Source organism: Trichechus manatus, unplaced genomic scaffold (assembly GCF_000243295.1).
Source record: "Trichechus manatus latirostris isolate Lorelei unplaced genomic scaffold, TriManLat1.0 scaffold00055, whole genome shotgun sequence".
NCBI classification, from domain to species: domain Eukaryota; kingdom Metazoa; phylum Chordata; class Mammalia; order Sirenia; family Trichechidae; genus Trichechus; species Trichechus manatus.
This window is the reverse complement of record NW_004443991.1, coordinates 2186942-2205626: the sequence shown is the minus strand read 5'-3', so window position 1 is coordinate 2205626 and position 18685 is coordinate 2186942. Positions and strand designations below refer to the sequence as shown.

The 18685-nt window shown below is 41.0% G+C and overlaps 2 pseudogenes; both read right to left on the bottom strand.

Annotated features, from left to right (window-relative positions):
• Positions 1 to 513: 513 nt before the first annotated feature.
• Positions 514 to 1043, bottom strand: LOC101342331 (NADH dehydrogenase [ubiquinone] 1 beta subcomplex subunit 10 pseudogene; annotated as a pseudogene).
• Positions 1044 to 4466: 3423 nt separating this feature from the next.
• The window catches only part of LOC101350563 (actin-related protein 3 pseudogene), a 45076-nt pseudogene continuing 30857 nt past the window's right edge, over positions 4467 to 18685 (bottom strand).

Genomic DNA, 18685 nt, shown 5'->3' with positions numbered 1-18685 from the left:
TTCAAGGCCATTCCACTCTGAGAAAATGTTTTATTCATGCTTAGGTCAGAAAGGAAGATTTGAAGGTTTTTCTTAAGGTCTGTCTCATTCATTTGATTTTACTATTAGTCTTCCTTTTAATTAATATCAGGCCTTAGCAGCATCAGACCTCCGCAACCTAAATGCATCAATAGTATTCAACATCACTTATCACTGTAACATGGTGGGGATTATGTAATCTTGCTGTGGGGACTTCCCGTAGGTCCCCTTTTTATTTCGCAAAAAAATCAAAGGGTGACAATAACCGCTTTTGGGGTTGAAAGTCAGCGTTGAGCAGCAGCTTAGGAGAATGACCTCAGGTCTTGTTCATTCCATTCCATTGGGCCACAGTAGATTCAGCCCGTGAGGACTCTCAGAAAATCTGGGGAGGCAGGAGCTGTAAGATCACCCAGGTTTTTTTTTTTTTTTTTTTTTTTAAAAACAGGTTCAGCACTTTATTTCAGAACTATAACAGTGACAGTCACAGGAGGGGGCTCAGGCAGCAGCTGCCTCCTTTGCAGCTTTCCTCTCAGCCAGCATCTTCTGCTTTATTTGGCCAGGCACTTGCTGGCCGAATAGTGGGTCCCCACGTGGTGATAGCGGTGCTGGTAGGCCTTGGACACTTGGTGAACTGCTCTAGCTCCTTGGCACAGTTCTGCTTGTAGCTGTCGCCTTCCCTCTGCTGGCAGGCCTCCATCCTCGCCTGCATGATGCTGATGATCTCGTGGTCAACTTTGTAGGCTCTCCACCACCGCATTTCTGCCTCAAACATGTACAGGATGCCCTTCTCCTCAAACTCGGTGATGTCGACCACGCGGCGGAACTGCCGGTGGTAATAGTATTACCACCGTTCTTGGCGTGCTGCCGCTCCATAAGCTCTCTCATGAGGGTCACGGGCCGGTCCACGAGGAGGTCGAAGGCCTTGGTCAGGTAGGTGATGGGGCTGGGCAGCGAGGTCTGTGGCGATGGCGCTGGCGTGCGGCACAGGGGCTGGGGTACCCTTCCTTATCCCAGCTGTCTGGCATGGCTGCTGCGGGCGGCGGGCGGCGGGCGATGGGCTCGGCTCCCCGCTCTCTGCCTAGCTGCCGCGTCCTACTTTGCCCGCTGCGCAGGACCTTTTTTTTTTTTTTTTTGAATGTCAACTGTCTTCTGTACTTTCTTTTATTATCATCATAGTCTTCACATTTGGTTATTTATATCATTGGGACTATAGCTGTTAGTTACCAACCTGTGACACCTATACTTGTGGGTTACTCAATGATATAATTAAATACATTTTTTGACAAGTGCTTACTAGTTTAATGGTAAATAGGTACAGCACAAGAAAACTCACTTAAGGAACTTTCAGTTTCATTGAAGGAAATAAGACACAGAACCTTAAATAGTAGGGGAAGGCAGTATGTGATATATATCAAGATGAACAGAAGTGGTTAGGAGTAGTTGGAGCAAATGGGAATAAGTAGGATTTGAGAGAGAACCTGAAGGCTAGAAAGGCTAGGGAGAAAGGTCAGGAGTATGCTCTGGGTATGGGGAGAGTTAGGCAAAGGTATGGAGGTGGGAAAAAGGACGATCAATTTTAGGGACAATGAGGAGACTATTAACTAGTAAAAGGAAATACGGTTGGATAAGTAGGAGAGGTCTGATTATGACAGGCCTTTAAACTTTTAAAATGTTATATTTGATATTCCAAAGTCCCTGGGTGGTGCAAACAGTTAATGCGCTTGGCTGCTAACCAAGAGGTTAGAGGTTTGAGTCCATCCAGAGGTGCCTCAGAAGAAAGGCATGGTGATCTACTTCCAAAAAATTAGCCATTGAAAACCCTCTGGAGCACAGTTCTACTCTGACACACTTGGGGTCACCATGGATTGGAAGGGATTTGACAGCAACTGGTTTTTATGGATATTCCAATGTAAACGTCTCAGCTATTGGTCCAAAATGGATGTGTTTTGGGGGAAGGATCATGGGCTGCACTCATGTGGAGTCTTTTGCATTGAGAACTGAGGCGAAATCTAAAGGAAACAAGAGTCAAGGTGCACAGCTTGGTCTAAGTAAGTCATCATCATTGGAAAGGGGTGATTTGAGCACATCATGGGGAGATTTGCTCAGAATGGCCTCTAGCTTAATCCCCTTGAATTCCAGCCACAGTGAAATCCGTGCAAAACTGACATCACAAGTCTGCATGACCTTGCGTGCTAGAGCAATGCAGGTGGAGATGGAAGATATGACCTCTCAGATTATCAGAGCACCTAGTAGAGTAGCATGATGCTTTGGAAGGAACAGGGACAAAATATTTCTCCTCAGCTGAGTTAGGATCAGGGAAGACCTGGAGTCATTGTCTCCATCATCAGGAACAAACGAGATCTGCTGAGATATAGGTGTGCAGCTACACAGTGTCTGCAAAGTCAGGTGACACCACACCTTGGCCTTCCTGATGCCTACTTCTTCTACACAAAAGTTTTGTGTGCATACAGTTGTGTGCCTTCCCAACTGCATTGCAATATCCTTGAGGACGGTGACCATGGTTTCGGTTTATATCCCTTTTGTACAATGCTAGGCACACAGTAAAACCTAGTAAATGCTTACTTGCATGATTGAAAAAGGGCTACCAGTTTGCCATGTCATCTATCAGCCTCCTTATTCTTTTCAGAACTGTAAACAAACAAACACAAACAAATCTAAACTATATACATCAATGACAGTGTTGGAGGTTTTGCTGTAAGGTGGAAGAATGAGTCAAATCCACGAGGGCTTTCTATTGCCCCATAAATTTCTGGGCATAGTCTATTGCCCACACAAACTATGTTTGGCTTGACGGAGTCAGGGGAGTGGTTGGGAAAGTGAGACCTGCTTCAAGTATCAAAACTCACCCACTAAAATGTATCACCCAGAATGCTTCATTCTTTTCTAAACGCATCTAGTGAATGGAGGGTACACAGATTGCATAAGATGTGACTCTAGTCAACTAATTAGAGTTGAGGCTTAGCATGAGGTTGTAGAGCTGCAGTCCGGTAACATTCACATTCATTTAATGCTACAACCTCTTTCTTGGGGAAAAAAAATAGCTATAACAAATTGTTTTGAGCATGAATGCTTTCATGAAAGTCCCATCAAAATCTGCATCCATCTTTCTCAAAAAAGAAAAGTTCATATTGTTGCAATAATGGAACAACGCAAATGATCATTTTGGAATTATTTTGAAAAACATTTTCCAGTTTGGTGTTGTCATGTTACCACTAAAGAGCAGAGAGTGAGCAGACCCATTAAAACCACCCCAAATCAGCTAATGGAGATTTGATTCGGTCTTGGCACTGCCAGTCATTTCTGCCAAAGGAGAGACTGTAAGAGTGATCAGATCAGCTCCCTTAGAAGCAGACATGTTTGCACACAGCAGTGCTCTCTCTGTGTGCCCCTTACATGTGAGAACAGAGACACCTGCTCAGACGTGTGAACAGGAAGTAATCTCAGTAGGCAGAGGCTGTTGTGGTAATACTTGAATGCTATGTAGCATTGCTTTTTTTAAAAAAAAAACCGTCCACCGGTCTTGTCTGTCCTTTTTTTTTTTTAAAGAAATAGAATGCAAGTAACTGGACTTAATTCAAGTTACTAGGTTCTTATTTCTTTTTTCCAAGTTCAGGGTAGTTAAAAATTTGGCCAAATCACACAGTAAGTCATAGAATGTGATCATAAATATGATCCAATTCCATGACGTGGAAGTTTTCTTTTCTTTCTTTCTTTTTATTGTACTTTAGATGAAGGTTTACAGATCAAACTAGCTTCTCATTAAACAATTAGTACACATATTGTTTTGTGACTTTGGTTAACAACCCCATGACATGTCAATACTCTCCCTTCTCGACCTTCCTGTCCCCTCCTGCCTTCTAGTCCTTGTCACTAGGCTGTTGTCCCCATTTAGTGTTGTTGTGTTTTACAGGCTGTCTAATCTTTGGCTGAAGGGTGAACCTGAGGAGTGACTTCATTACTGAGCTAAAAGGGTGTCCAAGGGCCATATTCTCAGGGTTTCCCAGTCTCTGTCAGGCCAGTAAGTCTGGTCTTTTTTTGTGAGTTAGAATTTTGTTCTACATTTTTATCCAGCTCTGTCTGGGACCCTCTATTGTGGTCCCTGTCAGAGCAGTCAGCGGTGGTAGCTGGGCACCGTCTAGTTGTGCTGGACTCAGTCTGGTGGAGGCTGTGGTAGTTGTGCTCCATTAGTCCTTTGGGTTAATCTTTCCCTTGTGTCTTTGATTTTCTTCATTCTCCCTTGCTCCAGATGCGGTGAGACTAGTGGAGTATCTTTGATGGCTGCTCACAAGTTTTAAGACCCCAGACGCTACTCACCAAAGTAGAATGTAGAACATTTGAGGTTCTTATTTCTAAAAGCACTTGCAACAAAAACTGTATTTGGGGATAGTGGTGATGGTAGCAGTTTGTAATTACTGGAATCTCTTGTCCCACAAATGTGACTATTTTTAAAAATCTATCCTTTACTTTTTTACTTTTTTTCCTTGAAGGACAAAAACAACACTCAAAGTCCCTGAACATCCATTTCAGTGAGGGCAATATTCTTGTAGAGAGGATGGTTGACATCAATAAAATATTCTGAATTACTTCATCTTCCACTTCTTAGGTAGATTGTGTGAAGTCTGGATTAGCAAATTCTGGACGAAGAAAGGCTTAAGGTCCTAAGAATCTCTCATAACCGTCAGTGGAAAATTCTTTCTTTGAGATTGCCTTGATTCCAGTATACTGTTTAATCCACTTGGCCCATCTGTGTCATACTTGTTAAATTCTTTTAGTAAATCTGGGCAGACATAACTATAGTGCTCTTTATGCCATAGCTGTTTGCAGGGATTGCTCTGGAAGAGCTCTTGGCCTTTCAGCAGTTGCTGAATGAAATATGTCATAGCTCGCCTTGTGATTGGAATGTGTTTACCACAGCTGCCAATCAGTCGTCAGCCACAGGAGGTTCAGGAGTGATACCATCTTCACTGTCTATTGCCGTACCAGTCAATGCCTATTTTCTTACTGGTCCAGGATGCCACTAATGCACAGCTATGTACTAGCCTGCAGTATATCGAGGGACTCAAACATTATTTCAGCATTATATTGATTTCTGGAGTATTTGGTGGAAGTTTAGTCAAAAGAAAGTAATGACGAGGTGCCTTGGAAGAAACCCCTGATGATCTGCTTATGAAAGCTCACCTCCTTAAAAACCCTGTGGAGCACTGTTCTACTCTGCACACACGGGGTCTCTGTGAGTCAGAATTGACTTGACAGCAGTGGGTTTTGGGTTTCTCCATAAACCTGTCCATCAAGTCACAGTCTTCAACTATACCATGGTGGATTGGCCACTTCATGGTACATAAAGCTTTTTGTATTGGCTCATACCCAGTAAAAAAGTTTTAGGGCCTTGACACTTTTCATGATCCTCCTAGAAGACACTGAGCAGGTCCCTTGTTCCTGGCCTGTTGTTGGAGTCAGCTCCTCTGTAGAGGAGAATAGCTCTCCAGAGTAAGGGAATGGGGCTGGGTGAAATGACAATGCAGTCTAATACATAGTAAGACAACAGAGAAGAAGCCAAAAACAGTAAAAGGAGTTGACTCAAGTCTTTGACGTTGTGGCTGAAGACTTTGTGATGTTGATTCAGTCTCTAGAGAAGGAAGGTTGGTGACCAAAATGAGGATCACAGTCGAATACTATGTGTTTGTATTGAGTTGTAGGTGTATATAGGTGCTTTGTGAAATTGAATATCAACACACACATAGTATTTTGTTTTAATTATATTTAAATTATAGCTCACTAGACTGCAAGCTCTATGAAGTCAGGGACTTTATCTGTTTTGTTCACTGATGTGTCCCCAATATTTAGAACGCTGTCTGGCCCATTAGTAGATGCTCATAGTTGCTCAATAAATGTTGAATGAATGAATGAATCCATTGTTACAAAGATGAAATTAAGAACACAAAGAATACTAGAAATACATGAACCCAGGTGAAACCTACTATGAAGCAGGCTGGAGACTACACACTATTGCCCCCTTGTCAGGGGTGCAAATAAAATCGATGTCCTCTATACTAACAAGTTTGGTCTTAAGCTAATTATTTATCTTATTTATTCTCCTGTTCTTTCTTGATGAGAGTTAGTGTCTTAATTCTCTCTTCTTCCCAATTAAAATCAATTCTTAGATGTTTCAATCATCCAACATATAAATAATGTCAAACGTTGTTGGGCACTGTTGAGTCAATTCTTACTCATAGTGACCGCATGTGACACAGTAGAACTGCCCAACAGAGTTTTCTTGGCTGTGATCTTTACAGAAGCAGATTGCTGGGTCTTTCTCCCATGGAGCGTCTGGGTGGGTTCAAAACACCAACCTTTTGGTTAGCAGTTGACTGCTTAACCGTTGTGCCACCGGGGCTCCTTTTAATGTCAAATAGTTTACGGTACTACTTTTCAAAGGGCATTTGCTTTTTTTCTAATTGAAGAGATGATGACTTTGTATGGTATTTGAATCATCATTTTGATAATGGGGAGAGCTATCTTTTTTTTTTTTTTTTGCTTTGCAATTCTTACTGACAGCAGAAATTTTGAGAAACATTGTGCAAAGTGATTTGATGTAATTAGAACTGTGAATAGAGAATGAAACTCTTGGTAGTAAAGAGAAGCTGTCTGTGGGCTTACAAAATGATAGACTCTGTGTTTCTCCTTTCTTCCTCTTGTTTTGAAGAAGTGCCAAAGAATGACCCTTCTCTCATTCAGGCTTTGAAGAGTAGGTTCTACATGTTGGCATTTCCTCCCCTCACTCATGAAAGAATCACACTAATAGTAACTAGGATCTCATAAACCCTTAGCATTTGATTTGATTCTGGGGAAACTAGACCAGGTACCTCTCCACAATGAAACAACAGGTAATAGCATTTCAGGTATTTGCCTATTCTGTCTCTTTGCACAGTTGGCCATTACTTCCAGTTATTCCACAGGCCACCCAGAGAACTCTGGTGGGGCACATACACAGAAGAAACCACCACTAAGTGACAGCTACTAGGGATTAAGTAAGTCATGGTCACCAGCTACTAGAAGCAATGATCACTTCCAGCTGATGGAATTTGTCTAGTGTCCAGAGCCCGTATCAAACACATTGCTGCAGTTAAGCAGCAGTAATTTTCATGGAAATGTTTTCTTGCTCTTCTCTGACCCATAGAAATCAAGTGAAAATCTGATTTTGCTTTCTTCAGAGGCTGAAATTTAAAGATTCTAAAAGATTCTATAAGTATGCTCATAACATAGCAGCTCTTGAAAACACGTTCTGTAGTTTAAACCAAATCACTTTCTCCCCATGAATTTCTGCAAATTCATGACCAAAAATGTTCAAATAGTCAAAACAAAATGTGACTTTCTGCAGAGTCTATACCACCAGCCTTGTCTTCTTCCCATTGTTTTTAGATTGAAGTTGTTTTGATATTTACTCCTTTATTTTCTGTTCAAATGGGAAAACTGGTGGAAATACTTTGTAAGCTGTGAAGTGCATTCATATTTAAACTGCCATTATTTCCAAGTTTTCAAAAATTGTATTTGGCGTTATTTAGAGCAAGGATATTTTAGTGTTTACTGATTATGTTTCTGGTTTGATTGTCACCTGAACATTTATTGTCCAAGACATATGTCTATAAGAAGCAAATTATTCCTTCTGCTTGCATTACCATGTGCTTTGAAGAAAGATATCTGTAGCTACCAGCAGAAGCCAGAGCTAATTCTGTGGTTCAAATAATGCCAAAGACATGTCTGCTTAGATTAACGAGTGAAGCCAGGTGGGATTAATTAGAGATTCTGTATACTCACGACTGAGGTGCCAGCTTCGGTTTCATTCCTGTGGCTCCCTTGCACCATTAATTTCAGAATTTTAGGTTGTGACAGTAGAGTTCAGACTCACCAACACCATCAGGGAATTTTGAGGAGTTTGAAGACGCTGCAGTGCAGTGAATTACTTAATATGGCCCTTCTAGCCATAGTCTTTGTAATCCCCACCAAATAACTGGGGGGGGGGGGTGGCGGACTAAGCAAATGAGGTGCTGGAGGCCCACCAAGGGGATTGGATACCTTGTTAATAATGTAAATAATGTGCATGGCACCCTTGTAGGGGTGAGACTATGCCAGTAAGATGTGTGAAACCCTAATGAGGGAATTGGTCAGTTTTGCCATCCTGCTAGGTTTAAAATGAGCCAACCCAGAGGTGGAAAGGGGGACCTCACAACCACAAAGAAGAGAGAGACAGGAGTGGAGTGCATCATTTGGACCTGGGATCACTGCGCTAAGAACCTCCTAGACCTAGGAAACAGAGAGAGGAGTTCATACACCAGAGATGGTGAGAGACAGTGAGAAGGAGTGGCAAAGAAATGGTAACAGCAGAGGCAGCAAAACCAGAAGACCTGCAGGAGATGGCACATGGGCTTCCTGGCCCTCAGAGGGAGAAAGCTGAGTGCCTTCAAGCAGGGGGCTTGCTGGTGGAGTGGTGTGTCTTTGGGCAAATGGTGGAGCTAGGCTCACCCTTCCCGGCACTTGGTGGTGCTAGTTTGCTGGCCCACAAAGCTAGAGCTGAGCGCCTTTGAACTGAGGCTTACTAGCAGAGTAGGATGTCTCCAGGGATTTATCCAAAACCAAACCAAACCCATTGCTGTTAAGTTGATTCGGACTTATAGAGACCCTATAGGACAGAGTAGAACTTCCGCATAGGGTTTCCGAAGAGTCGCTGGTGGATTCAAACTGCTGACCTTTTGGTTAGCAGCTGAACTCTTAACCACTGTACCACCAGGACTCCCTGGGCACTTATCAGCAGAGCTAAAAGAGCCTTCTAACTCTTGCCTGAGCAGGGCAGAGGCTAGGTTGAAGGCCAGAGAGAGACCTGCCTATGGGCATGGCTGAGAAGAAACTGTCCTGATGGAAGAACTGTATCCTCAGCATTCCTGAACCTGAATTGTAACCTGTTACTTCCCTAATAAACCCCATAATCGTGAGAATTGTCTGTGAGTTCTGTGTGGACATTGCAATGAATTACTGAACCAAGCAGAGAAGTAGAATGCCGTGGGAGGGAAGGTTGAGGGTGGAGGCATGTCTGACCTCCGCCTCATAGGAATAAGCCTTGGGCTGTTGCTCTTGATTCTTCTCTCCCCTGGTGAAGTTAGAGAAGGTCAGACCCCACCCCCTGCCCCCCACCATTGTTACAGACACCAAGGTCTTGGTGTCTCCCTGCTACTACTCTTTAACCCATGTTTTAAAGAAGTCGCTGCATTAGGAGGAGCAGGGTAGTGGGAATCCTGTCCTGCAAGTGAGTGATGGTGAAAGGACCACATCTTCTGGAGGAGGTCAGGCTGGAGTGGCTGCTACTGCTGTTGTCATCTTTCCTGGAGCTTTGAGAGTTTGTATCCAGGTTTTCCTCCTGGATGAGTGAGATGTGGCCCTCTGGTCTGGCCTCAGGTCTCAAGAGCGGGAACTTGGATGAGATTGGCTGGGGACAAATGAGGATTTGGAGCAAAGGGCAGTTTATGTTCCTGTCAAAGGCAAGGTTGACTTGGGATGCAAAGAGATGTCTGAATTCAAGGGAGGCTATTGAGAGCAAGAACTCTGATAGAAAATGTGAGTGACACAGAAGAGGAAAGACGAGTAAGCTGGGCGGACATCTAGAAAGCCCGTCTGTGGCAATGATGCATTGATCTCTTTCCTTTCGGCCTGAAATGTGACTAATGTGAAAACAATTTTCTCTTTACTTTAGGTTTTGAGCATCTATTGTTCCTTATTTTTGAATTATTAGATCTGAGACCTTCTTGAACTCTATAAGGACCTGGGGACTCATCCAAAGTGAGCTTTTTCTTTCCTCCTCACCTTTACCAGATGATTTTGATGCCCTTGTTTGCAGAGTGATGCTGGTACAGAGGTTTAGATGTTGAACTTTGTTGTTGTTGTGTTGTTAGGTGCTGTAGAGTTAGGTCCAACTCACAGTGAACCTATGTACAACAGGACAAAACACCACCTGATCCTGTGCCATCCTCACAATAGTTGCTATTCTTGAGCCCATTTGACACAGTTACTGTGTCAATCCATCTTGTTGAGGGACTTTCTCTTTTTCACTGACCCTCTACTTTACCAAGCATGATGTCCTTCTCCGGAGACTGGTCTCTCCTGATAAAATGTCCAAAGTATGTGAGACGAAGTCTTGACATCCTTGCTTCTAATGAGAATTTTGGCTGTACTTCTTCCAAGACAGATTTGCTTGTTCTTCTGGCAGTCCATTCAGTATTCTTTGCCAGCACCGTAATTGAAAGGCATCAGTTCTTCTGTCTTCCTTGTTCATTGTCTAGCTTTCCCATGCATGTGAGGCGATTGAAAACACCATGGCTTAGGTTAGACGTACCTTAGTCCTTGAAGTGACATCTTTGCTTTTTAACACTTTGAAGTGATCTTTTGCAGCAGAATTGCCCAAAGCAATGCATAGTTTGATTTATTGACTGCTGCTTCTGTGAGCATTGATTGTGGATACAAGTAAAATGAAATCCTTGACAGCGTCAGTCTTTTCTCTGTTTATCATGATGTTGCTTATCGGTCCAGTTGTGAGGATTTTTGTTTTCTTTATGTTTAGATGTAATCTATACTGAAGGTTGTGGTTTTTGATCTTCATCAATAAGTGCTTCAAGTACTCTTCACTTGCAGCAAGCAAGGTTGTATCATCTGCATATCACAGGTTGTTAATGAGTCTTCCTCCAATGCTGATGCCCTGTTCTTCTTCATATAGTCCAGCTTCTCGGATTATTTGCTTAGCATACAGGTTGAATAAGTATGGAGAAAGGATACAAACTTGATGCACACCTTTCTTGACTTTAAACTGCACAGTATCCCCTTGTTCTGTTCGAACGACTGCCTCTTGGTCTATGTACAGGTTCCTCATAAGCACAATTAAGTGTTCTGGCATTCCCATTTTTGCAATGTTACCCATAATTTGTTATGATCCACACAGTCAAATGCCTTTGCATAGTGAATAAAACACAGGTAAACATCTTTCTGGTATTTTCTGCTTTCAGCCAGGATCCATCTGACATCAGCAATGATGTCCCTTGTTCTACATCCTCTTCTGAATCCAGCTTGAATTTCTCTCAGTTCCCTGTCAATGTAACTGCTGCAACCGCTTCTGAATGATCTTGGGCAAAATTTTACTTGTGTATGATACTAATGATATTGTTCGATAATTTCCACATTCTGTTGGATCACCTTTCTTTGGAATGGTTACAAATATGGATCTCTTCCGGTTGGTTGACCAGGTAGCTGTCCTCCAAATTTCTTGGCATAGACAAGTGAGCACTTTCAGCGCTGCATCCATTTGTTGAAACATCTCAATTGGTATTCTGTCGATTCCTAGGGCCTTGTTTTTCACCAATGCCTTCAGTACAGCTTGGACTTCTTCCTTCAGTACCATGGGTTCTTACTCATATGCTACTTCCTGAAATGTATGAACGTCGACCAATTCTTTTTGGTACAATGACTCTGTGTATTCCTTCCGTCTTCTTTTGATGCTTCCTGCATCATTTAGTATTTTCCTTGTAGAATCCTTCAATATTGCAACTCAAGGCTTGAATTTTTTTTTCAGTTCTTTCAGCTTGAGAAATGCAGAGTGTATTCTTCCCTTTTGGTGTTCTAACTCCAGGTCTTTGCACATTTCATTGTAATACTTTAGTTTCTCTTCTTGAGCTGCGCTTTGAAATCTTCTGTTCAGTTCTTCGACTTCATCATTTCTTCCTTACATTTTAGCTACCTGACGTTCAAGAGCAAGTTTCAGAGTCTCTTCTGACATCCATTTTGGTATTTTCTTTCTTTCTTGTCTGTTTAATGACTTCTTGCTTTCTTCATGTGTGATGTCCTTAATGTCATTCCACAACTCGTCTGGTCTTTGGTCATTAGTGTTCAGTGTGTTAAATCTATTCTGGAGATGGTCTCTAAATTTAAGTGGGATATACTCAAGGTCATATTTTGGCTCTCACGGACTTGTTCTAATTTTATTCAACTTCAGCTTGCTTATGAGCAATTGATGGTCTTTTCCACAGTCGGCCCCTGGTCTTGTTCTGATGGATGATATTTAGCTTTTCCATTGCCTCTTTCCACAGATGTAGTCGATTTGATTCCTGTGTATTCCATTTGATGAGGTCCATGTGTATAGTTGCCATTTGTGTTGTTGAAAAAAGGTTTTTGCAATGAAGAAGTCGTTGGTCTTGTGAAATTTTATCATGCCATCTCTGGCATTGTTTCTATTCCAAGGCCATATTTTCCAACTACCAATCCTTCTTTCTTTCCAACTTTCACATTCCAATCGCTAGTAAGTATCAATGCATCTTGATTGCATGTTTGATCAATTTCAGACTGCAGAAGTTGGTAAAAATCTTCAATTTCTTCATCTTTGGCCTTAGTGGTTGGTGCATAAATCTGAATAGTAGTATTAACTGGTCTTTCTTGTAGGCATATGGATATTATCCTATCACTGACAGCGTTGTACTTCAGGATAGATCTTGAAGTGTTCTTTTTGATGATGAACTCGATGCCATTCCTTTCAATTGTCATTCCCAGTATTGTAAACCATATGATTGTCTTATTCAAAATGGCCTATACCAATCCATTTCAGCTCACTAATGCCTAGGATATTGATTTTTATGTGTTCCATTTCATTTTTGATGACTTCCAATATTCCTAGATTCATACTTCGTACATTCCACGTTCTGATTATTAATGGATTTTTCAGCCATTTCTTCTCATTTTGCTTCGTGCCACATCAGCAAATGAAGGTCCCGAAAGCTTCACTCCATCCACGTCATTAAGGCTGACTCTACTTTGAGGAGGCAGCTCTTCCCCAGTTGTCTTTTGAGTGCCTTCCAACCTGAGGGGCTCATCTTCTGGCACTATATCAGACAATGTTCCGTTACAATTCATAAGGTTCTCCCTGGCCAATTTTTTAAGAAGTAGACTGCCAGTTCCTTCTTCTTAGTCTGGAAGCTCTGCTGAAACCTGTCCACCAAGGATGATCCTGCTGGTATTTGAAATACCTGTGGCAAAGTTTCCAATATCACAGTAACACACAAGCCACCACAGTATGACAAACTGAAAGACAGGTAGATATTGAACTTTAGGAGTAGAAAACTCCTGTAGAAGAAAGAGCATTCCAGGTTTGTACTTTAAATGATTATTTATAAAGACCAATATATACATGTTAACTCACTAATGCAATCAAAATAGTAAAGGGGAAGGCATTAAAACAGCTGACCTGTGATTCATTTCACCTTACTACTGAGCAGATGCTCCAAGTGGGGTGGGGAGAAGAAGGCAAGTGACTCTAACTAATCTCCTTGTCTACATGACAACTGGGCCTCCAGGTAAATTGACTAATGATATATGCTAGAAGGAGGACCTTTTCTATGGAATGCTTTTAGCAGGAAGTCCCTGAAAAATGACGTGAATGCTGGGGTTTAAAACAGATATATCATAAGCTAAACATTCCCTTAACATGTGAGATAACCCCACAAAACCTCACTTGAAGACCTCATCGATAATTCTGGTATAGAGAATGTGTGCTCATCATGAGAAGAAAGGGCCTGGGGAGCTGCCCTTGCTGTCTTTTCCCTGCTTTGTCTGAGCCTCCTGACTGCCTGAATCTTTTACATCATTAATAAAGCTTGGTATGGGGTAAAATCTTTTATTCATGTGAGCATGATTTGACAATCCAATCTTTTGTGTTAGCTTAGGCAATGATCAAAGAAAACAAACAAGCAAAAAAGGCTCTAAGAACGTGTGTACATTCTCTTCTTTTTTGCTCATTTCTTAAAATCTTAAATATTCTTAGTTACTTTTAAGCTAAGTCTCATGATCAAATAATAATCTTAATAATACTTTATAAATTACTAGCTTACTCTTATGGTTAAGATTTTGTGTCGACTTGGCTGGGCCATGATTCCCAGTGTTTATAGGTGATCACCGCCATGATGGGATCTGCTGTGAGTAGCCAATCAGTTGAAAGGGAGTTTCCTTAGGGGTGTGGCCTGCATCCGAATATAAGCAGAGGTTCTGGCTTTTGTCTGCTCTGGATCCTGCAGTGGACTCCTGTTCGTCTGACCTCCTGTTCTTAGGACTTGAGCTAGCAGCTTGCCCGCCAATCTTGGGATTTGTTGATCTTCATAGCCTGTGAGCAAGAGCCCTGTTCTCTGACCTGCTGATCCTGGGTTTGCCAGACCCTGTGACTGTGTGAATCAGGAGACGCTTCTATCTTGATCCATAGCCTTGGGACTTTCCAGCCTTTACTACCGTGTGAGCTGTTTCCTTGATATAAATCTCTCTCTCTATATATATTTATATGCTTTACTGGTTTTGCTTCTCTAGAGAATTCAGCCTAAGACACTTACTAAGAGTCATACTATTAGATTTTCTTGTCCCTCTGAGCAGCTAGTTGCATCTTTCTAGGTTAGTCTTGCCTATGAAACAGCCTTGCCCATGAAGCAGAACTGCCAAGACTGAGTTACTTTGCTTAACTACCTCTTTGGAGGTCTTTGCTGATGTCACCTCTAACCAACCTCTTCAGGGAATTGATGGGTGAGTAATAGAGAGGCTTTGTGTCTTAGTTATCAAGTGCTGCTGTAATAGAAATACCACAGATGGATGGCTTTAACAAAGAGAAATTTATTTCTTCACAGGAAAATAGGCTGAAAGTCCAAATTCAGGATGTCAGCTCCAGGAGAAGACTTTCTGTCTCTGTTGGCTTTCTCATCAATCTTCACCTGGGCTAGGAGCTTCTGTGCGCAGGGACCCCAGGTCCAAAGGACGTGCTGTGCTCTGGGCACTGCTTTATTGGTTATATGAGGTACCCAACTCTCTGCTCAATTCCCTTTCCTTTTATCTTTTGTAAGATAGAAGGTGATGTAGGCCACACCCTGGGGAAACTCTCTTTACATTGGATCAGGGATATGACCTTAGTAAGGGTGTTGCAATCCCATCCTAATCCTTTTTAACATAAAATTACAATCACAAAATGGAGGACAACCACACAATGCTGGAAATCATGACCTAACCAAGTTGACACATATTTTGGGGGGACACAATTCAATCCATGACACTTGGTGAACAATTTGGAACCGCCAACATAACTTCATTCAGCAAAAACAGTTAAGGAACAATTATAGGTTCACATCATCTTTCTTTATAGGATCTTTCTCTAATGTCCGTTCTGTTCAGCTTTAACTGTCCATGCAGGTGAAGAGGAGTTTGACATTATCTTGCCTGCCCCATTGCTCTGCTGATTGTTCTGTTCTTTCCATATGGTTTTCCTTCTAGACAATTGAAAGGTGTATTTGTTAAATGAAAGCAATTTTTATCTGTTATTGTGATTACTGGCATTTTGAATAAAATATTCTGTACCAGCACTGAGGAACTGATTGCTTAAGACATCATTGCCTTAAAAGTGAAGGCACATTCTGAATATCACAGCTTGTGTTTGTTGTTAGCAAAAATAACATCTGCTTAGTTTAGAATGTTAGGGCCTGTCTGCTTCTGCTACTGCTACAGCCCAAACATTTACACTGCAGTTGGCACTACAGAGACCGGAGGCCAGGCTCAGGCCTGTTCTCTCTCCAGGGTTGTTGATAAAGCTGTCAGCCAGATTGTGTGGGCAGAATTCTGGCAGAATTTGTGTGCAGAATTTCTTAAGCTTAGCCAGCTGGCAAGGGATGTCATCAAGGAGATGAATACAGCATCCTGACTTCTGCTACATAAAAACACACATACATGTAATAACCTATGCATTTTGATTTTTCTGTGGTATACTGTGGACTGTAGAAATCACTAAATAAGATCAATTAAAAGAAATAGGGAGGAGCCCTGGTGGTTCAGTGGTTTAGTGCTTGGCTGCTAACCAAAAGGTTGGCAGTTTGAACACACCAGCAGCTCCGTGGGAGAAAGATGTGGTGGTTGGCTTATGTAAAGATTTAAAGCCTTGGAAACCCTTTGGGGCAGTTCTACTCTGTCCTACAGGGTCACTAAGTTGGAATCGACTCGATGGCAGTGGGTTAAAAGAAGCAGAATACAGTATGCCTTTGCTTAGCGTACTTTTTTTTTTATTGTGGTAAATCTGTATGTAACAAACCATTTGCCATTTCAACATTCTTCACAGTGATATTAATTATGTTTATCATGTTGTTTGTCCATCAGTATTGTAGAAAAACTTAACCTATTTTTGTTTAAATAGAAAACTTGCCAAAATTTCTAGGTCTGTCTTTCTGACACTCCATATCAGTAGTCTGATTTATAAAATAAGCCTGATAGTATCGAAAATGAAAATTTAGATTCCTCACTTTGGAGACTAGGATCTTGAGTTGAAGAGTTTCTAGAGATACTGATGATTTTGAAACACCCTACAGTGATTTGTCAGCTGCTGATAGTCATCTAGGGCTTGTCAGTCAAAGTGTGGTCCATGGACCAGCAGTATCAGCATCATGTGGGAAATTGTTAGAAAGGAAAAATCTCGGGCTCCTCCCCAGACCTACTGAATCCCCAAGTGATTTTTTTAAGCACATTATAGTTTGAGAGGCACTAGTCTAGAAGAGTATTTCTATTCAAATTTAGAGGAAGATTTCATTTAAATAAAGACAAAGACTGCTTAAAAATATACAAGTTGTGTATATTTTATTGAATAAAACAATACTTTAAGAATGAATTTAAAACACTCTTTATTTAATAGATTAATTAAATTTTGGCAACATCTTACTTAAAATACTATTTATGAGGGTCTTCTAAGATTACATATAATCTACTTTACTTTATACCAGTCATAATCTTACAGTGCCTAGTTGGGTTTTCAGGGAAATGGATAACTTCATGAAGATTGGAGTGGATTATAAATTGGTACAAGCTTTCTGGAGTGTAGCATGACAATCTGTATCAAAAGCATTTAAGGTTTGTATAACCTTTGTCCCACCCTTTCTTTTTCCAGCAATTACTCCTAAGGAAATAATTATAAATAGGTGCAAAGATATGGTGACAAAAATATAAGTATATCCTATGATGAAACATGAGACTGGTTAAATAATTATGGTACCATCTATGTAATGAGATGTCATGTAAGTATTGAAAAAGACTATAGAGGAATATTTAATGGCGGGAAAACATGCATGATATGTTAAATTTTAAAAAGTAGTTTTTAAACAATATGTATGATATCTACATAGAAAAAATAATGCAGGGAAAGTTTACAAATGGTTGAGAAGTGTATCTAGGTCTTGGAATTATGATTAATTTTTATTTTTTTCTTTTTGATTACATATTCTTTTGAAAATTCCCATAGCCAATAATTTTTTAAATCAAATAGTAAAAGCAATTATAAAAGCTTCTTAAAGTGCTTAACTACAGTTCTTTGCAAACACATTTAATGTGCTATTAACCCAAACTGTAGCCATATTGTCTTAGGCTGGGTTCTCTAGAGAAGCAAAACCATTAAAGTGTATAGATATATATATAGAGAGGGACTTATATCAAGGAAATGGCTCTTGTGCTTGTAGAGGCTGGAATGTCCCAAGTCCATGGGTCAGGATAGAGGCTTCTCCTGATTCACATAGCCACAGGGGCTGGTGAACCCAAGATCGGCAGGTCAGAGGCCCTTGCTCACAGGCTACAAAGACTGATGAATTCCAATATTGTCAGGCAAGACTACAGGTAAGTTGCAAGCTCAGGTCCCAAGAACTGGAGTTTAGATGAACAGGAGTCAGCTGCAAGATCTAGCGGGAGCAAAAAGTGACAAGCCTTGCCAGAATGTCCACTTATACTCGAGTAGGCCACATCCCCAAGGAAACGTCCTTTCAACTGATTGACGGTGATCATAACATCATACGACTGCCAAACTACTGAGAATCATGGCCCAGCCAAGGTGACATACAATCTTAACCATCACACATATATTCAAATGTAAAATTCTTCATTAAAAAACTGCCTTTATTGGGTATGTATAACCACTAAATGTTTTATCACTGTGAGGTAATGAGGCTAGCCGAGGCAAGGGGAAGAGGAGCAAGAGAAGGTGAGAAGGTGGGGAGGCAGAGGGAGAGAAAGAAAGAGAACAAATGAGTTAAAATTAAATTTCAATTTAATTGTCAAAATACCTATAATGACCTCATGAATTAATCTGACAAAAGGTCCAAATATTATATTGAACTTGGCATTGGCACCCTGGGATAGTTAGACTGAGGATTTTAAAATTTAATGAGAAAAAAACGTAGTCTTAAAATTCGTTTCCTTTAGGTGTTCATAGGGCAGATCCTGCTGTTTGTAAATTATACATAACTGTCATACTACCAGGTAACATGGATACATCCTCAAATTCTTACAGGGGCTTCTTTTTTAGTGCAGTTTAGTTGTCTTTGTGAAAGATGGACAATGAAAAAGGAAGACTGAAGAATGATATATTTGAATCATGGTGTTGGTGAAGAATATTGAATATACCGCTGACTGCCAGAAGAATGAACAAATTAGTTTTTGAGGAAGTACAGCCAGAATGCTCCTTAGAAGTCAGGAAAGAGAGATTTCATTTTTCTTACTTAAGACATGTTGTCTTAGGCTAGGTTCTCTAGAGAAGCAAAACCAGTGAAGCATATATATATAACAT